The sequence below is a fragment of the Eumetopias jubatus genome, unplaced genomic scaffold (genome assembly GCF_037043125.1).
Source record: "Eumetopias jubatus isolate StellerSeaLion01/CBP00866 unplaced genomic scaffold, mEumJub1_p1.0 scaffold_2, whole genome shotgun sequence".
Taxonomy (NCBI): domain Eukaryota; kingdom Metazoa; phylum Chordata; class Mammalia; order Carnivora; family Otariidae; genus Eumetopias; species Eumetopias jubatus.
The window spans coordinates 184881401-184904356 of record NW_028274808.1 but is presented as its reverse complement, the minus strand read 5'-3'; positions in this window follow the sequence as shown (position 1 = coordinate 184904356).

Here is a 22956-nt window from a genome sequence, read left to right as displayed (position 1 = left end):
AAGACCCACAACTGGAGATTCAAATTTCCCTCTGGGCTGTGTTATCAAAGGATGGATTAGTTAACCCAACTCTCCACTAGCCTCTTACTCTGCAATGTGTACAGTTTTATTCTCTTAATTTCCTATAATGTGATAAGAAAAGTAGTTCTAAGCTTCACCTCCATCCCTAGAATGGGAGAGTATGGTCTCTAAATTCTTCCTACATAGCAATTCTGGAGAACCCTCCACATTTGGTTGGGGAGCAAGTCAGCTATATCACTGTTGAGGGAGCTTTAGATTTAGCCTTTCCCAAAAACCTGTTTCTTCGGGAGCTTCTCTACTGAAGTTTATGGCAATTCAATCCTATTCATTCCTCAGTTCCAAATCCCTAGTATCATCTGTAATGCTCTCTTTCTACTATACCCTACATCTAACCCATCAGCAAATCCTTGACAAGATTTCTCACATCCCTTCTGTCCCAGCATAAGCCAAGCCACCACCATCTCCTGCCTGGAAAATTGCAATAGACTCCAAAGTGATCACTCTGCATTTATTCTTGTACTCCTATAATCTCTTCTCAACACAGCAGCTAGAAAGACCCTTCAACAGTAGCAACCTCGTTATATTATTCCTCTACTTGAAATGCTCAGGTAGCTGCCCAACACTCTCAGAGAAAATCCAAAGTCTTTATCATAAGATCCGGAATATCCTACATAATCTGGACTCCCGTCTCCCTTCTATCCTGTCTCTTTTCTGTCCTTATCTCCTATCCACTGTCCCGGATCTTTCTAATTTCATTGCAGCAGCATGGGTACCTTCACTGATCCTCAGACATGCAAGAAAGCTCCACTCTCCCATAATTATAAGAACATGTCAAAAAAAAAAAGTAAAAGAAAAAAAGAATCAAGACATAAAGGAATATAATTATTCATCAGAACATAAAAGTTATATGGGGAGAAAATTTCCAAATGTCCTTGATAGCTCTCTATCCCCAGGTTTGGAAAAGGTCAAATACCTATAAAAAGTGGTCACTGCTAGGTACAAGTATTTCAAGCCTTCTGTCCAAGCTTTGCCTCCTGTCCTCTGGTCAGGCTCCTAGTTCTTTATCTCAATCTCTCCAAGTTTTATCTTCTCTGTTTTCATCACTCACTCCAGCCTAAGTTCAACTCTCTGTCTGAATCTCAACTTGGCCCGTGGATGCTGTCTTTCCTATCTCTCTTTACTCCATAATTTGCTTCCTGAGGGTGGATCACACTACCACCCTCACGCCCAATTCTAGCCCTGTCAACAACAGATTTTAAATAGTAGGCTAAGCCCCCACCTTTTGAACAAAGATGACTAGGCCATTGAATAGCCAAAATAAAGAGAACAAAGAAAAATATCAATATAGATCCATGTTGAAAGTGGTCGCAGGATTGTGTTTCAGAATATCTTTAGCTTGAATTAAGCTCCCTGGAGACACAGCATTATATGCCCCTAACCCATGTCTTAAGCGTTTTAAGAACTGTTTCTGAAGTCATTGGAATGGGATAACATTTGAGTCCTCTGGAGTGAAAGAAAAAGAAGGCAGGGAAATCATAATGACCTAGAAGTATTTCTTGCCTGTGAGACACAAGAACTTAATATAAACATAGATAGCATGGAGGTAAATGAAAGAGATGTAGATCTGTGAAATCTGGACTTCTGGAAAAGAGGTGCACAAAAGGCAAGGGGTTCTTTTCACATCCTCCTCTCCCATCCTGTTAGCAAGGAGGCCAAAATAGGAATCGCCATGATTCTCATCCCCATCGCTCTTGCTCTCCCCCCAATAGAGGCTGTAGTCATGTTAGTTAAATTGGGGTAACAGAATAAATCTGGGTCCTCCCTCTTATTTAAGGAGTAAGTACTCCTGAATATAAGGCAGGATGTGGTACCTTGAACAAAATCTCAGAAAACAGAACTGGGTTTAGTCGCAAAGGTGGCTCACAGACCATTTGGGTTCTCTACTCCCTCCCAATGCTTCAGACTCAAGTGAATAAGCAGCAGGGCCCTGTATCTCAGAGGGGAAGGTAAAGAGGGTCAGAGAAGGAAAGATGAAGTCAAGGAGACTTACTTATTATTTCTCAGCATAGAAGCCTGGATGGAGTCTCCATGTTTAGCATAAGCAGGTAGAGGAGGGAAAAAAACAAAAGGAAGGAAGGAAAACAGAGAGAAAAGAGAAGATGAAAGAAAGAAAAAAGAATAACAGAGGGAGAGACGGAGGATGAAACACAGCAAGGATTTAGGAGACCTACCTTTTTATGCCACAGACCCTTTGTAAGGCTACAGACCCTTTCTTAGAATATTTTTAAATACATGAAACGACATACGTAAGGTTGTAAAGGAGTCTAATTATATCGTAAATAGTTACCAAATACTAAAGTGACAAATTTGTGATACAAAATATATACGCTTCTTTATTAAATAACAATATACAATGATAGGTATTATAACAGCCATAGTTTCAAAGTAGTGAGAGACAGGGGTGCCTGGCTGGCTCAGTCGGTAGAGCATGTGACTCTTAATCTCAGGGTTATGAGTTCAAGCCCCACAACAGGTGTAGAGCCTACTTAAAAAAAAAGGCAAAGTAATGACAGACAAAGTATATCAGGACCTCAACATCTACAATGCAATGTGAAAATAGCTGTGATTTCTATTGATGACAAGGTCAACTAATATGACTGAAGGATGTTGCCTAAATTCATAACAAAAGACGGGTTTGATTTTAGTCAGAGATCAATGAAATCAAAGATGCAATATTTTCCCCATCCAAGTTCATAATACCTCAGCATTCTGTTCAAGAATCCTTTGGGAGTCTGTGGACCCCATAATCAGAGCCCCTATAAAAAATTACATAAACCAAGGAACAAAAGAAAATTTCTTATGTCTCACACTGAAACTAACTGGAAAAAAATATCAATGAAGACTTTTGCTTCAAGAGTTTCCTTTATGTTACCATACCCAATGTTCAAAAACTTCACTCTTCCCTAAAAAGAAAAGAAATACAACTTTGCTACTTGATGGACAACTCAGTTCAGTTACTTTGAGGATCACTGTTACAAGGCTAAGTTATGGATTTCCTTACACAGCATTTGTTGTTTTGAGTGGTTTGGGTTTGGTTCTTATTTGTTTGCTATAATCTGTGGAATGGGAGCAAGATACCTGCCTCACAAAGGTGGTTGCAGCTCCTGATACATAGTAAATGAACACTCAACAAAGGTTGGTTCCCTTCCCTTTTCATTCCTTGAACACCAGTGAGATCTCTGGACCAGCCAGGTTTCTAACAAAATTTCTGTCCCTAGTCAGAGGATGAAAATGTGAGAACTGCTTGGATTCGATTCATCTTCAGTACTTAAAAAAAAATTAAAGCATAAGGCTATAGTGATCTCAGATCGCACTGGACATTTAATTCCTAAATGCTGACATTTTATCTTATTGGAGAAGTCAATTTTTATAGGGTTCATTTTTTTCTGAATAGAAAATTATGTTTGAATTTTTAATATGAATTACTTATATCCAAAGAGATCTTTAAAAATGCTGACGAGAGAGTCTAGAAACACTTAAAATCCAAGGCTGTACAAGTTCCAGCATGCATTAAAATAATGGTGGGAGGAGATGAACTGAGAGGACCATTTTCTTCTGTCTGGAATTGCGTACAATCCTTTTAAAGTCAGGAGACAGGGATAAGCTCAGGGCCTTAAGGATAATTCTCAATTTGGCAAGGGAATTTCCTTGAGGCAGGAAACACTAGTCCAAAGTGTATTAATGTATTTATGAAAGTAGTTACATCACTGTGGTTTGGGGAATGATTTTAAAGCTTAGCAAAATGTGAAATTAATTTTTGATGTCTTTGTTCTAGATTCCTCTTCAAATCCCTGCTCTGCTCGTTTAAATATATATATATATATGTATATATATATATACACTTCCTTTTGTTGGAAGCATGTTCTTTTTTCCAAATATTTGTTCAAATTTAAATTCATTCTTCCAAATATGTATCAAGTCTCATGTGTCAGACACGGTGCTAGGAACTTATAATACAAAGTGGAATAAGAGATGGTAATTCCCATCAATGCATTTAATAAGACAAATGGCCCACCTCAAAATGAATTGCAATAGGTCCCTAGATGTATCAGAGAGATAACTGCCTCTCGTGTTTATTGCAGCATTATTCATAATAGCCAAGACACAGAAACAACCTAAGTGTCCGTCAACAGAGGAATGGATAAAGATGTGGCATACACACACACACGCACATACACACACACACATACACAGAATGGAATGTTAGTCGGTCCTGAGAAAGAAAATCCTGTCATTTGCAACATCATAGATGGACCTTGAGGGCATTATGCTATTATATCACTTAAATGTGGAGTCTAAAAAAAAGGCAAATTTATAAAATCAGAAAGTAGAATGGTGGTACCAGAGATTGGGGTTTAGGGGGATTGGAGAGTGGTTAGAAATTTGCAAGGGTACCAACTTTTAACTAGTAGATACGTAAGTCCTGGGGAATCTAATTCACAGAATAGTGATTGTAGTTAACAAGACTGCATTGTAAACTTCAAAGATGCCAAGAGACTAGATCTTGATAATTCTTATCACAAAAAAAGAATAATTATGTGACAGAGGTGCTGGCAAATGCTACAGTGGTAACATATTACAATATATAAATGTATCAAATCCACCCATGATACTCCATAAACTTACATGTTACACATATACCTCAATGTTGTATGTCAATTATACCTCCATAAATGAAGTTTAATTATTAACTAAAGTATTTACCTAAAAAAAAATAGATCCATGGACTGGTGAATGGATAAAGAAAATGTGTGATATATACATGCAATGAAATATTATACAGCCTTAAAAAGAAGACAGTCCTGTCATATGTTCCAACACGGATGACCCTTGAGGACATTATGCTAAGGGAAATAAGCCAGGCACAAAATGACAAATACTCAAATACTGTGTGATTCCACTTATATGAAGCATCCAAACCAGGCAAACTCATAGACACGGAGAAGAGAAAGGTGGTTGCGGTGACTGCAGGAAAGGGAGGTGGGGAGTTGTTGTTCAATGGGTGGAGAGTCTCACTTATGCAGGGAGGGAGGGTCCTGTGTGTCTGTTGCACAACAATGTGCATGTGATTGATCTTGTCCTGCACACTTGGATACTGTTGTGTGATCCCATGTGGTATTTTTTTTTTTCTGCTACAAGAAAAAATAAGTCCTTGCAATGGAGCAGACAGCACTGCTAGAGAAGTCTTGAACATGTAAGCTGAAGTGTGAGCCTGATGGAGGGAGCATGAATGAACTGTGACTGATAAGTAGAAGCTTGCCAGGCACGAAGATGGAAAGGGAAAGGGCCCAGGGAAAGTCAAAGAAGCATGAGGCAGTGAGGACCTTGGGGACTCTACAAGGAGCTCTGGAGGGCTGGTGCAGAGTACCAGGTGCTGTTAAAGAGGGGGTCTGCTAAGTTGGAGAGGAGGCAGGTGTGGGGCCAGTTGCACCGAGCGGAGACATTCCCATTAGAAATGTTATGCATGAGAGAGCTCAAATCTTGGTGTCTTAGCTCAGGCTGCTGTCACAAAATACCACAGACCAGGAGGCTTACACAATAGACATTTGTTTTTCATAGTTCTGGAGGCTGAGGAACCTAAGATCAAGGTGTCCACAGAGTGAGGGGCCACTTCCTGGCTTGCGGATGGCCCCCTTCTCCTTCTATGCTCACATGGCAGAGAGAACAGGGTTCTGTTTCTCTCCTCCTCTTCTTCTAAGGACACTAATCCAATCATGGGGGCCCCATCCTCATGACCTCATCGGAAGCTAACTAACTCCCAAAGGTTGCACCTCCAAACGTATCACATTGAGGGTTAGGCCTTCAACATATGAATCTGTGGGGCAGAGGGACACAAATAGCTTCACAGACAGCAGGCAGCTGATGCAGTAAATCAAGAAGAAAGACCACTAACCACCCATTTCAGGAGAGCAGCAGATCTGTGTGATAAATAGTGCAGGACTGGTAGGGTACCTGAGATACTAGTTAGGAGCTAGGGCTCTAGAGTCTGACTGAAGTGGGGTCAAATCCTAGCTCCCTGACTCCTGGCAGTTGTGTGGCCTTAAGAAATTCATGTCATGCCTCAGACCCTCAGCACCCTCATCTGCAAAATGGGGATGAAAATAATAATATCTACCTCATAAGGAATCTTGGAAGACCTAAATAAGGAATGCTCAGCCCAGCGCCTGGTGGAAAATAAACAATCATTACCACTGTGTCTGTTTTTATTATTATTTGACCCAGAAATTGCAAGTCACTCAAGGAAAATCACCAAAGGAGGTTAGGTCACAAACTGACCTTGTGAGTAGGATAGATACTTGGTACCAATTATGTTTTTGAAGCTATTGATGAAGAAAAAACCCAGATGTGGCATCTGAACACACCCATACACCCCAAAACAAACTTCTGAGTAGAAAAATGAAGTAAATGCACCCTAGTGTGAACTGCCTTAATAAAGTGCTTAGTTGCATACATTTTCACACAGTTATTCTAACAGATATACTAAAGAAGATATCCAATAAAATGTTAAGACAACACACAAAATAAGTGTCACCATTGTTTAGATCTTTTAAATATTTAGTAGTTCAAGTTCATTTTAGTTTGTTTTTTAACTGGCACAATTTTACTTTCCCCTCCTTACATAGAACATATCCAAGAAATGCATTATCCAAAGTAATTTCATTACTGGAAGAATATTCATTAAAATGTTTGTGAAGTCCTGTGGTTTTATATAATTTGCACTTGGTTCAAAACCTTTCAGGACTAAAGCATCTCCAATTTGAGAGTAGTAAACACCCTAAAACCTGTTCCCACCTGTGCTTCTTTTGGATGAGGAATGCTTCTCGATGGACAAGAAGTCTATTGTCCAAGCCTAATTTTAGATCCCGACAAACTGGGCTCACGCAAACTGTGGTCACAAACCGACCCCTGGGCTTCAGAGCCAAATATAATGTGAAGACAGAGTTTGGGATAAAGAGGAGCAAGAAATTTATTTCTTTGCTGTGCAAAGGAGGCTGTAGCAGGCTTTGGCCTTCGAAAAACTGCAAGCCTTCTCCCCTCCCCCACCGCCCTCCTCCCCCAGGAAGAGACTGGGGGGTGTTAGAGGGAAATACAGGATCTACCTGGTTCTGACAGGAATTGTGTACTTGCTGTCAGCTTCCTTTGCCTTGTCTTCAGGGTGGTACCAGGTTCCTGAAACAAAAGGCTAAGGAGGAGGAGGGGAGGCTTGCAGAAGACAGGGAGTTACTTTATAATGGAGCTTCACTGAAGCATTAGTGCAGCCATTTTGATTTTTGTTTAACTTTATGTTTTTAAGTGGTTTCGGTCTCCCCGCTTTCATGCCTTCCATGTCTATGAAAAGGGGGTGTTGTACTCATCTGGCTGCTTCCTGCTGGCCAGGGGTGAAGGGACTTTTACTATGGAAGGCTTATACTTGTTTTTCCCAGATCATGCTTTCCGGCTCTTAAGATAGGTAGTGTTTACAGACATAAGGCACACAACAAAAGATGACCTTTAGCAGTACATAAACTCCTGGGACCAGTAACAAAAGGGTTAGAACAAAAAAATGCCCAAGAAGATGGATTTAAGTCCATCTGGGATCCATGACAAAAGAGCTGAGAACCAGTCAGTGAGACCTGCACTCATTCCTTCCAAAACAGAAGTTTGATGACCTAGAGATTGTTGCAGCCAAGCACCCTGTTGCCAAATTTTTTCCACACTAGTCTCAAATTGGCGAATATATGCACATTGTGTGTGTGTGTGTGTGTGTGTGTGCACATTAGGATATATTTGCAATGGTACAGACACCCCTTTGCTGGGCCAATGTATAATCTAAGTCCATGCAATTCTGAATCACTTTATGAGGATAATGGATTATTCTGACCCTACACCTCACCACTTGGGATGGGGAAAACCTCAGTGGCAGTCCAGCATCTATTAGGGACTTGGGAAAAATTCTTTACTGGATGTATGAATGGGTCACAGTGATCTAGCATAGACTCTGCTCTTGGAAGGCAAATCCAAAACTCAGTGGCCTGTAGGATGAGGCCAAGGTCTAAGCAATGTGAACTAGGAAATTATCTCTCCATCCTACAGAGAAGGCAGGTAGAAGGCAAAGTGTAAATGACACAGCACACTCATTTTTCTTTTTTCTTAAATAAGTATTTCAAATCTCCCAAGGGTTGACTTTCCCACTGGGAAAGTTATCTGGTTATCTGACTTAATATTTGGTGCAGGACACTGTTTAACTAGAGTATGGTGCACCCAAGGTTTTATTCCTGAGAATTTGAGGGACAGTGTGGGTCATCAAGAGAACATTATAGGGTCCTTTCCACTTCTCTTCCAACTGATGATCTTGGCCCTATTCTTTCCAAGTCCTGAGTAGCACCTGAGTTGCCAGCCTTAAAAAGGTGCAGTGGTGTTTCTAGTTGGGGTAGTTTTCTGAAAGGAACAAACTCATGCATAGCTGTTAATAACTGATTCAACTGTTGAACATGGTCTTAGTTTTATTTCCTGAACCAAATGCACATCCTCTGCCCTATCTTGGGGAGCTAAGAATGGTCTACCATATAAAATTTCATAGGGGCTTAATTGGAACCCACTTCTGGGGGCCACCTGGATGCAGAGAAGGGCAATTGGTAGGACCTGATCCCATTTCAGGTTTGTTTTCTGGCACAGCTTTGCAACTGTCCTTTTTAAAGTATGATTCATTTTTTTTGTTTCTCCCACAGACTGGGGCCTCCATGGTACATGTAATTTCCATTTAATGCCCAAGAGACCCTACTTACTTGTTGAGTTGCTGCTGCAAGGAATGAGGGTCCATTATGACTTTGGATAGAAGTAGGGAGGCCATACCTTGGTATTACTTCTTGGAGAGCTATCAATTCAGCTGTCTGTGCTGATGTGCCCAAGGGAAGCGCTCTTGCTTCCGTAACTCAATAGCCACTCATCACAGCATATCCTCCTCAGCACTGCCCTTGATCAAGAAAACTACTGCCATCAGTGAACAAGTCCCAATCATCCTGTGTCAATGGCTGGTCAGATAAATCAAGCCAGCTGGAGTAGCCAGTTTCAAGAACTTCCAAACATTTAAAGAGGAAGAGACTGATTTGAAGGAGAAGGCAGCAGAGTGTCTGGATTTAAAGAGTTCTTGGTCTTTAAAGTGCCATTTGGGTGATCCAAAAGAAGGGCTTGCTATTTTCCCATCTGGCTTGTGGTAAACCAATAGCTTCCCCCCCCGCTTTTGTTCTTACAATACTAACACTTGGTGGGGCACCATATATAACATTGGGGTGGCCTAATGTGAATTTTTGAAGCCCTGAGGGAACACAGTCCAACAATGCTGGGTAATAACCTGCATCTCTGGGTCTTGCCATTCTAAAGTGAACACAATTGAGACTTGTCTTCGAAAAGAATACAAAGGCAGGCAGCCATCTTTGAAGTCCAACACTGTAAACCATCTATAGTCTCCTGGCACGGTGAGAAGTCAATAGGGTGTACAGAGTGAGTACTGAAGGATAGATATTCTGAACTAGCTCATTTATAAGCCCTTAAATCTTAAACAAAGCAGTGCTCCTCTGAATGGAGCTTCCTTACTGGTGGAATGGGAATGGTACAGGGGGACTGACAAGGGCAAATCAGTCCATGTCGAATAAACCGATTGAGAATCTGTTATATGGCTTTTAATGTTTTCTCCTTTAAAGGATATTGTTTAACACGAAGAAATTTTGCTCCTTCTTTTAACAACACTACTGTCGGAGTGACTGACCGAGCTCGCCTGGATATCTCATCTGCCTCAATGGTGGTGCTCACCTGTTCTAGATCTCAGGTGGTCCTGGACCTTCTTCCTTGTGTTCTTGGTGCAGCAGCAGCAGCTGGAGCCTTAAGGAATTTTCAAGTGGAACTTAAACCATAATTGGTGTTTCTCAGGTGAGAAAGTTATTTGAGCATTTAATTCGAATGAAAAGTCTTGCCCCAAAAGAGGAATTGGACAGTCAGGCATGTGTAAAAGGGAGGAACGGAAGCAGGGAAATATCTGCTACCCAGAACAAGCAGCTCCTACCAAGGAGACCTACGGCTAGGTGTTGTTCCATGGGACTCTCCTGTGGGTGAGCCAGTTTGAGCCAGATTGGAGCTGAGGACCCATGCAAAAGCCCCCTGAGTTGCTAGAAAGTTTCCTTTAGCCCATTCTAATACCAAGATCTCCTCCTATGAGTGGGGTTTTCCAGCCCCCTTTTTAACTACGCAATGTATGCACTGGCATGTTGACATAATAATCATGCACAGTTAGATTGAAGTGCCTACATAACAAAATGTGAGTTCCTTAACATACCAACCTCCCTCTCCCATTTCCTAGCACACCGAATAAAAAGCCTCCTGTATTAACTCAAGAGGAGACAGTGCTTTGAGAGCCAGCTCTCTATTTCCTTGCTTGTGACAATAAAAACTTTAATTTCAACACTTCCTTGGGTTGTGTTCAATTCCCCCACACAGTGAATGCCTTGAGTTCAGTTATATAACTTGTGTGTCATTCATGCTAAATGTGCAATAATTATGCCAAAAGACATTTTAGCTAACATGCCACATATGTGGAGAACACGCATAAGAATCTACTACGATTGGAAACGTTTCATTCTTTAAAAAAAAAATTTTTTTTTCTTCTTCCTATTGATAGTTCTGAATGTTAAATTATTTTTTCCCATGGGGTCAAAAGGTACCAAAGCCGGGGCACCAGGGTGGCTCAGTCAGTTAAGCCTCCAATTCTTGATTTTAGTTCTGGTTAATGAGGGCGCAAAGGCTAGCTAAGGACAAATCACAATCTGCCACCCTCCACCCCCTTCCCCCCACTCCTGGGTGGGATATGTGTGACATTCCTCCAGGAAGTTCCCAACTGTCTTAATGTTAACGTCTTGCTAGAGGGAAGAACAACCTGAACTTGACAATGGCAATGCTATTGGTATCCTGTGAGTCTTAACACAGGAAAATCCTTTTGAAATCTCCCTTTTCCTTACCTCCCTCAGCACCCAAGTATATAATCAGCCATCCCTCACAATCCCCATACAGCAGCTCTTTCTGTCCAGGGGTCTTGTCACCATGCTTTAATAAGCCACCATTTTGCACCAAAGATATCTCAAGAATTCTTTCTTGGCTGTTGGCTTCAGACCTCACCCCACCAAACCTCACCTGTATTCCAAAACATCAAGGTCATGATCTCAGGGTCCTGGGATAGAGTCCTCATGTGGAGCTAAAGCACTGGGTGGGGAGCCTGCTTAAGATTCTCTCTCTCCCTCTCCCTCTGCCCCTCCCAGCCATGCAGGCTCTCTCTATCTCTCTCTCTCTCTGAAATAAATAAATCTTTAAAAAAAAAAGCTACTTAAGCATTTGATCACAAGTGGAAAAATAGGGGACAGAAATCAGGTATTGGCAAATTTTCCATTTTCATTTGTGCATGAATTTTTAATATAAATGCAGGGACATAAAGCACTCATGCAAGTCAAAGTGTTTCAGTAAACAAGTTATGCAGTTCAACTTTATAACAATTATAAATAAACCTGTTAAATTTTTCTGGACAATGCCAGCATTTGGATTTCTTTAAAATAAGTAAGTTTCTCATTGACAGCAAACAAAATCAAACACAAAACAAAACGAAAACACTGGCTTTGGTACCAGAGCACCTGGGTTTGATACCTACTTCTGCTGTACTGGCTAGGTCATTTTTGGCTAATTGTTTAATTCCACCAGGTTTTCTTTTCTTCATCTGTAATACAATAATGAAAATGTAGCATTTTTTTTTAACTGGCAACAAATCATTTGACACTGCTCCTATCCACAGGTGGAGTCTATGTTCCCTCCCTTGGAGGCTGGGAAGGCTGATGTCTGCTTCCACCACTAGAGTCCCAAGGAAGGGACAACACGGGTTTTTCCAGACCAGTTCATAAAAGGCTATCTGGTTTCCACCTCCTTCCCGGGATTACTGAGTGCCATATGAGAAGGTATTACGTGGCAGACGCTTTGTTCGACAGCCTTAGCTGTGCCCAACCTTCAAGCCAACCATCCATCCCTGTCAAGAAGCCAAATAGATGAATGAAGAAACCATCTTGGAAATGGATCCTCCAGTTTCAGCCCTTTCAGCCCCCAGATATTTGAGTCTTAGCTGACAATCCAGACATTGTGGATGGAGAAAAGTTATGCGCACTATGACCTGAGTTCTTGACTCCCACAACCTGTGAGCCTAATAAAATGGTTGTTAGTTTACACCACTAAAATTGGGGAAGGTTTGTTAGGTAACATTAGTAGGAGGAACAAATGGCACCTACTATTATCAGTGGATTAAAGGTGTTAAAATTGGCAAAACACTTAGAATAGTGCCTGGAACATCGCAAACCCTCAATAACTTAAAATTACAGTAAAATTGATACTTTTTCTTTTTCTCTCAGCTTTCCTTTTATGCCTTTTCCTCCTTGTCCCAGGTCTCATGGTTCCCTACCTCCAATTTAAAATTGCTACCACCAGCATCTGTTGGACTTCTTTTCCTTCAAAATTGGCTGCAGAGCTGGATATATTACCTCTTTACTTTGCTGTCACCCCAATTTCCTTCTCAAAGCAAGGATATGTGTCTTTATGATTGGATGTTTTTATTACTAAGCACTATGAAGAATATACAAAGGAAAACCAAAACAACAAATACGCAAAAAGATATGACGATTTCTGAATTTCACAAAGATTTGAAAGCTCATCGAGAGACTGGGACCCCTTTCTTTCTTTTTTTTTAAAATTTTTTATTGTTATGTTAATCACCATACATTACATCATTAGTTTTGGATGTAGTGTTCCATGATTCATTGTTTGTGCATAACACCCAGTGCTCCACGCAGAACGTGCCCTCTTCAATACCCATCACCAGGCTAACCCATCCCCCCACCCCCTCCCCTCTAGAACCCTCAGTTTGTTTTTCAGAGTCCATCGTCTCACCTCTGATTTCCCCCTCTTCATTCTTCCCCTCCTGCTATCTTCTTTTTTTTCTTAACATATATTGCGTTATTTGTTGCAGAGGTACAGATCTGTGATTCAACGGTCTTGCACAATTCACAGCACTCACCATAGCACATACCCTCCCCAATGTCTATCACCGAGCCACCCCATCCCTCCCACCCCCCCACCACTCCAGCAACCCTCAGTTTGTTTCCTCAGATTAAGAATTCCTCATATTAGTGAGGTCATATGATACATGTCTTTCTCTGACTGACTTATTTCGCTCAGCATAACACCCTCCAGTTCCATCCATGTCGTTGCAAATGGTAAGATCTCATTCCTTTTGATGGCTGCATGATATTCCATTGTGTATATATACCACCTCTTCTTTATCCATTCATCTGTCCATGGACATCTTGGCTCTTTCCACAGTTTGGCTATTGTGAACATTGCTGCTGTAAACATTGGGGTGCACGTACCCCTTCGGATCCCTACATTTGTATCTTTGGGGTAAATATCCAGTAGTGCAATTGCTGGATCGTATGGTAGCTCTATTTTCAACTGTTTGAGGAACTTCCATACTGTTTTCCAGAGGGGTTGCACCAGCTTGCATTCCCACCAACAGTGTAGGAGGGTTCCCCTTTCTCCGCATCCCCGCCAACATCTGTCGTTTCCTGACTTGTTCATTCTAGCCATTCTGACTGGTGTGAGGTGGTATCTCATTGAGGTTTTGATTTGGATTTCCCTGATGCCAAGCGATACTGAGCACTTTCTCATGTGTCTGTTGGTCATTTGGATGTCTTCTTTGGAAAAATGTCTGTTCATGTCTTCTGCCCATTTCTTGATTGGATTATTTGTTCTTTGGGTGTTGAGTTGGATAAGTTCTTTATAGATTTTGGATACTAGCCCTTTATCTGACATGTCATTTGCAAATATTTTCTCCCATTCTGTCGGTTGTCTTTTGGTTTTGGGGACTGTTTCTTTTGCTGTGCAAAAGCTTTTTATCTTGATGAAATCCCAATAGTTCATTTTTGCCCTTGCTTCCCTTGCCTTTGGCGATGTTTCTAGGAAGAAGTTGCTGAGGCTGAGGTCGAAGACGTTGCTGCCTGTGTTCTCCTTTAGGATTTTGATGGACTCCTGTCTCACGTTTAGGTCTTTCAACCATTTGGAGTCCATTTTTGTGTGTGGTGCAAGGAAATGGTCCAGTTTCATTCTTCCGCATGCGGCTGTCCAATTTTCCCAACACCATTTGTTGAAGAGACTGTCTTTTTTCCATTGGACATTCTTTCCTGCTTTGTCAAAGATGAGTTGACCATAGAGTTGAGGGTCCATTTCTGGGCTCTCGATTCTGTTCCATTGATCTATGGGTCTGTTTTTGTGCCAGTACCATACTGTCTTGATGATGACAGCTTTGTAATAGAGCTGGAAGTCCGGAATTGTGATGCCACCAGCTTTGCTTTTCTTTTTCAACATTCCTCTGGCTATTCGGGGTCTCTTCTGGTTCCATACAAATTTTAGGATTATTTGTTCCATTTCTTTGAAAAAAGTGATGGTATTTTGATGGGGATTGCATTGAATGTGTAGATTGCTCTAGGTAGCATTGACATCTTCACAATGTTTGTTCTTCCAATCCATGAGCATGGAACGTTTTTCCATTTCTTTGTGTCTTCCTCAATTTCTTTCATGAGTATTTTCTGAGTTTTTCTGAGTACAGATCCTTTGCCTCTTTCGTTAGATTTATTCCTAGGTATCTTATGGTTTTGGGTGCAATTGTAAATGGGATCAACTCCTTGATTTGTCTCTCTTCTGTCTTGTTGTTGGTGTATAGGAATGCCACTGATTTCTGTGCATTGATTTTATATCCTGCCACTTTACTGAATTCCTGTATGAGTTCTAGCAGTTTGGGGATGGAGTCTTTTGGGTTTTCCACATACAGTATCATATCATCTGCAAAGAGTGAGAGTCTGACTTCCTCTTTGCCGATTTGGATGTCCTTGTTTTCTTTTTGTTGTCTGACTGCTGTGGCTAGGACTTCTAATACTATGTTGAATGGCAGTGGTGAGAGTGGACATCCCTGCCGCGTTCCTGACCTTAGGGGGAAAGCTCTCAGCTTTTCCCCATTGAGAATGATATTCGCTGTAGGTTTTTCATAGATGGCTTTTATGATATTGAGGTAGGTACCCTCTATCCCTATACTCTGAAGAGTTTTGATCAAGAAAGGATGCTGTACTTTGTCAAATACTTTTTCTGCCTCTATTGAGAGGACCATATGATTCTTGTTCTTTCTTTTGTTAATATATTGTATCACGTTGATTGATTTGTGGATGTTGAACCAACCCTGCAGCCCAGGGATCTGGGACCTCTTTCTGAGATCATCAGTGGGAGCTTGGTCTACTTTCTGCTCTCTGTCCTTATTCTTAAGGTAAATTCATTACATCCTCATCCCCATCCCCAGACTTCAGGAGAGAACATGGTGACCCATTCCTCCTTGAAGGTCTTTGTGCCAAAACTATGCCTCAAGGATATTTGGTGGCATTGGAAGAAAAACGGACAAGCAAATCAACCTCTGAGAATTTTTTAAAGAAGCATTGGTGGTAACCTCAAAGGGTTTCTACAATTGGAATGGCCACATTCCAGCATTTCCTTAAGCAAACATTAGTTCTTTACTTAATTTACTTTACTCACTATTTCTCCTTTAAGCAGTGTAATTCCTCCTCAGACTTCCATTTTCTCTCCCTCTTTTTCTCCTTAACATGAGCTCAGTCCAACCTCTTCCTGCTCTGGGGATGAATCACTTAATCTCATTTCCTCCATCAAAAGCCAACTCTGAACACCAGCAAAATCAAAGGCCTGGGTTTGCCTTTTTTCGGCCAGGGGGCTTATCCAGAAAGGAGTAGGTGGAAGTCTGCTGAAGGTCAGATGGGAGCACCAGCCCCAGGCCAGAGGAGAGCAGGAGTCACCTCAGGACAGTTGCTGGGAAGCATTTTTGTCCCATTTTGTCAAGTGCTGTTTGTACATGAAGGTAAGGAAAGGGAGTGGAACTCTCTGCTGTATTTGACAACATGGATGATTCCATCCTTAAACTCCATTTCTCGTCTTCCAGGGTCTTTTTTCCCTGTTCTTCCCCTGCCCCACACCCTCCCTTCTCTTCCTGATTTGTGGTTCTCCTTCTGTCCCCCTTACAATGTTTAGGCTTCAGAGTTTTACTCTCACCATGCTCTTTATATCACATATCCCCTCTGGTTGATACTATTTATTCCATGGTTTTAAATTCCTATCCCAGAAAACCCCCAAATGTCTGTGCCATGTCCACATCTGGCACAACTGACCTGTGGTGGATGGTCTACTGCCAAGTAATAAGCTACCTCTATCCTTGTATTTACACAACAGCACACACACCCATAGAAAAAGGTCTTTAAATAATGAAACTCCACCAAAAAAACTATTAGGAGAAATGAAGTCAATAAAATTTCAGGATACAAAACCAATATACAGAAATCTGTTGTGTTTCTATACACTAATAATGAACTATCAGAATTATGAATTGTATGAAATTATATATGTGTGTGCATATATATATATAACATGACAATACATACTTATAAAGCATACTACTGAGAACACAGGGGCGCCTGGGCGGCGCAGTCAGTTAAGCATCCAATTCTTCGTTTCTGCTCGGGTCATGGTCTCAGGGTTGTGAGATTAAGCCCCATGTTGGGCTCTGCACCCAGGGCAGAGCCTTCTTGAGATTTTCTCTCCCTCTCCCTCTGCCCCTCTCACTCATGCGTGCTTTTTCTCTCTCTCAAAAACAAATAAATAAATCTTAAAAACAAAAAATAAAACAAACAAACAAACAAAAAAACCCCACAAACTCTAAAGCCAGAGTGCTGGTCTCTGCCCAGCTCTTCCACTAACCTTGAGACCACAAACACATCTGTGAAACTCTTCAACTCTAGTTTTCTCATAAAACGGTGTCACAGATTAGAGTTTTCTCACAGAACTTTTGTGAATATTAAATGAGTGAATATACACAAAGTTCTGAGAAGAGTCTCTGGCAACTGGTAAGCATTTACTAGATTGTTACTATTATCATTACTTATTTTTACACCAATAATTATTCTTCACTATTTATTATTTTACAATAGTTATTACTCATTTTTTGCTTTTGCTTCCCCCAACTACTATAAGTATCTTTTGGAAAAGGACAGTCTTTGATCAATCTTTTATTCTCCAGCAACTAGGACAGAAATAGGCTTTGTTGTCAATACTCTGTGACATTTAATGAGTGAAAGAGCGAATGGGTGGTAAAAGCAAATGGGTGTAAAAGACAAAATAAAAGACCTGGAAGGTTGAGGTGGATGACTAAGAAGAGGTGCAAGGGGAGAGGAAGGAAGAACAAGATTTGGATTAAAAAAAAAAAAATGAATGTTATAGGCCAGCAAATTCTGACAGGAAGATAATCTGAATGAAAAATTACTAGAAGGGAATCATGCTTCAGAATTATTGTGTCCCGTGGCATTGCATTTGATGAGAAATTCCCTTTTGCACTTTCATCGCCAAAGAAATTTCATCTGGCCCTCATGAATCAGTTTCAAAGTCGGGTTGAAGCATGGGTTTGGCTGTTGCTGAAGAGCAGAGCCTGTCCCTCTCCCACTCGCTGGAGAGCACAGGGCCTTTTTCTCACACGGTTGTCCTCTTGGCCTCTAAGAACTAAGAACGCCTCAGCATCCTGCCCCTCAGAGAAGCCCTCGGGATCCCTGCCTGAGGGTAGAATGAGCAACACCTGGGGATGAAGCTTTTGACACATGATAACTTCACCCCCTCAACTGGAAAGCAGGGAGTGATCTCAGGGCAAAGGCAACAATTCCTGTGAAAATGTTCGGAGAGCTTCCTAAGGAAGGAGTGCTCCCTTTGTGAAATCTTGTTTTTGTTTCTTGTTAAGGAATCTTCTTTCCAAAGTCCTTTTCTGCTGCTTTAGGATTAAAATTATCCTGTGCTAATGAGAAAGAACATGTAATAAACTCTTCCTCAAAGGAATATGAAAGAAACTAAAAAATAGACTGAAAAACTTGTGTCTGAAAAGGACCCATTTATATCTCCTCTCTTCAAATTACGGTTTCCCTAACCCAACCCCCATTTCATCATCTGTATGTTAGAGCCAGAACATTGTGCTTTTTCTGAAATTTGAAACCTGAGCATGTCACTTCTGTATTTCAAAACCCTCACCAACTGTCTTTTGGGCTTGATCCTGACAGTACGAAGCAATCTTGGCCCAACCTCCGTGGCCCAAGCTACCCCTCTCTCAACACTCTTGTGTCCAACTCCATGCTTACCCAAACACTTGCAATTCCCCTGTGGAACATCCTCCATGTTTGCTAGATTTAGGACATAAAATATACTGGATGCCCAGTTAAACTGGAATTTTCAATAAAATTTGTAGTATAAGTATGCCCTATACAATATTTTTAGGACATACCTATGCTAAAAAATTATCTTGTTTATATAAGGTTCAAATTTAACTGGACATCCTGTCTTTTATCTGGCAGACTTGGCCCCATTCTACCCTACAGCCACCCATCCTTCAGGACACAACTTAGTGAACACGACTTCCTCCCTTCCCCATCTACCTAAGTCTGAGCTGTGTGGCTTCCCTGACGGACTTTAGCATCCCCTTATGTTTACCCTTTTTGTAGAGCTTACTACACTATTTACAATTATCTGTTTACTCCTAAAGCTTAGCTATTAGATTATAAATTCTACAAGGATAGGGCTTATGTCACATTGATCACTGCATCCCCAAAGCCTAAAAAGTGTCCACAGCATAACAGTTGTTCAGTATTTACTTATTAATTGAATAGAAATTCACTGTTTACAATGCACCTTCACAACTCAGCAAATTATTTATTTCTATAGTTTATAAATGGAAATTTGCTTTCTGCCCCAGGGTAATCCAAGAGGACCATTTTAAGCATCAGTCAGAGCACTTTGTGCTGTTGATTAAAATCTTCCAATGGCTTGCCACCATCATTAGAAAAAGAAAAACCCAAGTCCTCTATGGCTCACAAGTCCCTGTGTCATCTAACACCGGGATGTTACCTCCAGCTCATCTGGTATCAGTCTTTTCCTTGCTCATTGTTCACCAAGCACTGGCATCCTTGATATCCTTATCTTTGACACTTCCACCCAAGGCTTTACCTCAGGGCCTTTGCACTTGCACTTCTCTCTGCCTGGAATCCTTTCCTCAGGTATATGTAGGGTTCCCTGCCTCACTTCCTTCAGGCTGGAGCGTCTCCTCATAGGAAGAGCCTTCCCTGGCCACCCTCTCTAAAATAGGCCCCTTGTCCAAAGCACTTATTATTATTTGATATTTTATTATATATTTATTGGTTTGTTTACCCTCTGGTTTTCCCAGGACAGTGTAAGTTCTGAAGGCAGGGACTTCATCTGTCCTCTCCCTTGTATTCTCATACTTAGAACAAAGCCTGGAATGTAGAGATGTTTAATAAAATATCTGTGGAAGAGAAGAGCAGGAAGGAAGAGAGGGAAGGAGAAGGAAAGAAAAACAAAGGAAGACTTCTACATGTTCTTTGTAGCCTATTCCCATCTCAGATGAAGGTTTAAACACATATGCTCCATAGAAAAGTATATACTGCCTTAAATTTACTATAAGGTACACATGAGTAAAATTGAAGCCATTTCAGAAGTAAAATATTCAAGGATGGTGGAAGAGGTGCTTTTTACCCAAGGGCTGGGTTAGGGAGAAATACAGGAGGGATAAGAGCCATGAATGGAAGAGAATGTGAAGAAGTAGGTGACCACAAATGTTGGTGAGGACACAGAGAAAGGGGAACCTTCTTACACTGCTGGGGGGAATGCAAGCTGGAAAACAGTAGGGAGGTTCCTCAAGAAATTAAAAAATAGAGCTACCCTATGACCCAGCAATTGCACTACTGGGCATTTACCCCAAAGATACAAATGTAGGGATCGGAAGGGGCACCTGCACCCCAGTGTTTATGGCAGCAATGTCCACAATAGCCAAACCGTGGAAAGAGCCAAGATGTCTGTTGACAGATGAATGGATAAAGAAGATGTGGGGGCTGTGTGTGTGTGTGTGTGTGTGTGTGTGTGTGTGTGTGTGTATACACACACACACACACACAATAGAATATTCCTCAGCCATCAGAAAGGATGAATACTCACCATTTACATCAATGTGGTTGGAGCTAGAGGGTGTTATGCTGAGCAAAATAAGTCAATCAGAGAAAGACAATTATCATATGGTTTCACTCATATGTGGAATATAAGAAACAGCACAGAGGACCACAGGGGAAGGGAAGGAAAACTGGGAAGAAATCAGAGAGGGAGACAAACCATGAGAGACTCTGAACTATAGGAAATAAACTTAGGGCTGGTGGGGAGGTAGGTGGGAGGATGGGGTAATTGGATGATGGACATTAAGGAGGGCACTTGATGTAATGAGCACTAGGTGTTATAAGCAACTGATGAACTACTGAACTCTACATTTGAAACTAACAGTGTTGGCTAATTGAATTTTAAAAAATGAAAAGAAAAAGAAGTAGGTGACTCATTGAGAGAAGGCATTGCTTCTGCGAAGGTTGTTCGCTCTCAACCTTATTTTTATCCCTGTGATACTTCCAACATCAACATTGTGACAAACATTTTTTTTAAAGATTTTATTTATTTACTAGAGAAGAGAGAGAGAGAGAGAGCACAAACAGGTGGAGCGGGAGAGGGAGAAGCAGGCTCCCCGCTGAGGAGGGAGCCCCACGCGGGGCTCGATCCCAGGACCCTGGGACCATGACCTGAGCTGAAGGCGGACGCTTAACTGACTGAGTCACCCAGGCGCCCCTGTGACAGACATTTTTAATTGCCTATCCAACATCCATTCCCACATTCTCTCTTGCCAACAAAACACATTTTTGTTTGGAACAACAATGGTTCCAGCCTTAGTCTATGGATCATTGTTTGATCTAAACCAGAGGTCGGTAAGCTTTTTTTTTTTCTGAAGGACCCACTGATAAACATATTAAGATTTGCAGACCGTATGGTTGCCATCACAACTACTCAACTCTGCCGCTATAGCGCGAACGCAGCCACAGAAAATACGTTAGTCAATGAGTGTGGCTGTATTCCAGCAAACCGTTTACACAAAGAGGCAACGGGCAGGTCCAGTGGCCTAAGAACCAGAGTTTGCCAGCCCCTGATCCAAGCTTTCCTGTTCCCCACATACCCAGTTTCCCACACAACTAAAATCAGGTGACTTTATACCAAAAATGAGTTGTGAATCTAATGGCTGGTCCTGGGGCGGCTGGGGGGTGGGGGGAAGGCAGAGGATGCTTGCAGGAATAGCTTTTGCTTTTCTGACAAAAGAAAGGGACAACAACTCTTTTTTTTTCCCCCCCTTTCCCGGGTTACCATTAATATGGCTAGAGCTGCAACAGCCATTGTGAAAACATAATGGAGAAGACAAGAGAACCGCTGAGTCTTAGTCCCTGCACCACGTAATCCTTGAATCAACAGCAGCCTTCCTCCAGAGTTCCTGAAATGTGAGAAAAGTAAACACTTACTTACTAGACTCTCCCCCAGTTTGCTTCTCTGTTACTACCAGCCAGATGCATTTGCAATTGACACAAAATACACGCGCGGGCAAACCCATACGCAGAGACATACGCCAGAATACAACAGGTGTAGGAGCATGTTCGCCCAAGCGTTAACAGTAACAACCTCTTTCCCCAGTACCTGGAGGCCCCTTCTTTATATTTTTCTGTTCTGCATTATTGTTATAATCATAAAAACTGTGAGCACTTTTATTCATCTCAGGAAGAACAATTTTTATTTTTTTTAAAGATTTTATTTATTTGTCACAGAGAGAGAGCACGCACAAGCAGGGGGAGGGGCAGACAGAGGGAGAAGCAGACTCCCTGCTGAGCAAGGCGCCTGACTGAGCCACCCACGCATCCCAGGAAGAACAAATTTTCATTGTTTGGGCTCTATCAGCTGATTAATTCATAAGAACAACTGACTTTTTCCTTAGAAGTCCCTTGCCTGTGCAGGGAGAAACAGGTGAACTTAAAGATCTGGTGTAGAAGGAAGAGGAGGAAGGAGGCAGGGCGGTTAAGTCATTGAACCCTCCTAGTTAATGGCCGTTCTGTTGGAATGGGAAGCTGCTCCCTCTGACCTCTGAAGAGGAAGAGTCAGAAGCCCCTTACACTTGGTCCATCTCCATCCCTATTCCTTTGCTAGAAGACATTTGGGGCTTGTTTCAAGTGCTGATTTTTGCATATTAGCATCTGTTATGGTTTGAATTGTGCTTCCCAGCCCCCCACACTGTGCCCAAAGATATGTTGAAGCACCTCACAATGTAAACTTACTTGGAAATGGGGTTACTGCAGATTATTTAAATTGAGATCAGACTAGAGCAAGTTGGCCTCCAATCCAATATGTCTGGTATCCTTATAAGAAGACACAAAGACACACAGGGAAATGCCACATTAACAATGAAGGCAGAGATTGCAGAGTGATGTGGTTCTAAGCCAAGGCAGGCCCTGGATTGCCCACAAACCACTGGAAGATAAGAGAAGCCAAGAAGGATTCCCCTGCAGGCTTCAAAGGGAGCATGGCCCTGCCAACACCTTAATTTCAGAGTTCTGGCCTCCAGAACCATGAGACAATAACTTTCTGTTGTTTAAAGCCACCCAGGATGTGGTACTTGCTTGAAGAAACTAACAGAGCATCTTTGTTTTTGTTTCTCCCCTCAAAGATAAAAACAATTGCTAAACAACTCTTGAAAATTCTCAAATGTTCAGAAACTTACTTCATTTTACAAACAACCTTATGAAATAGGTGAAACTGTATTTGTGTGTGTCTATACACATATATTGTTTTAATGAGAAAATTAAAGACAAC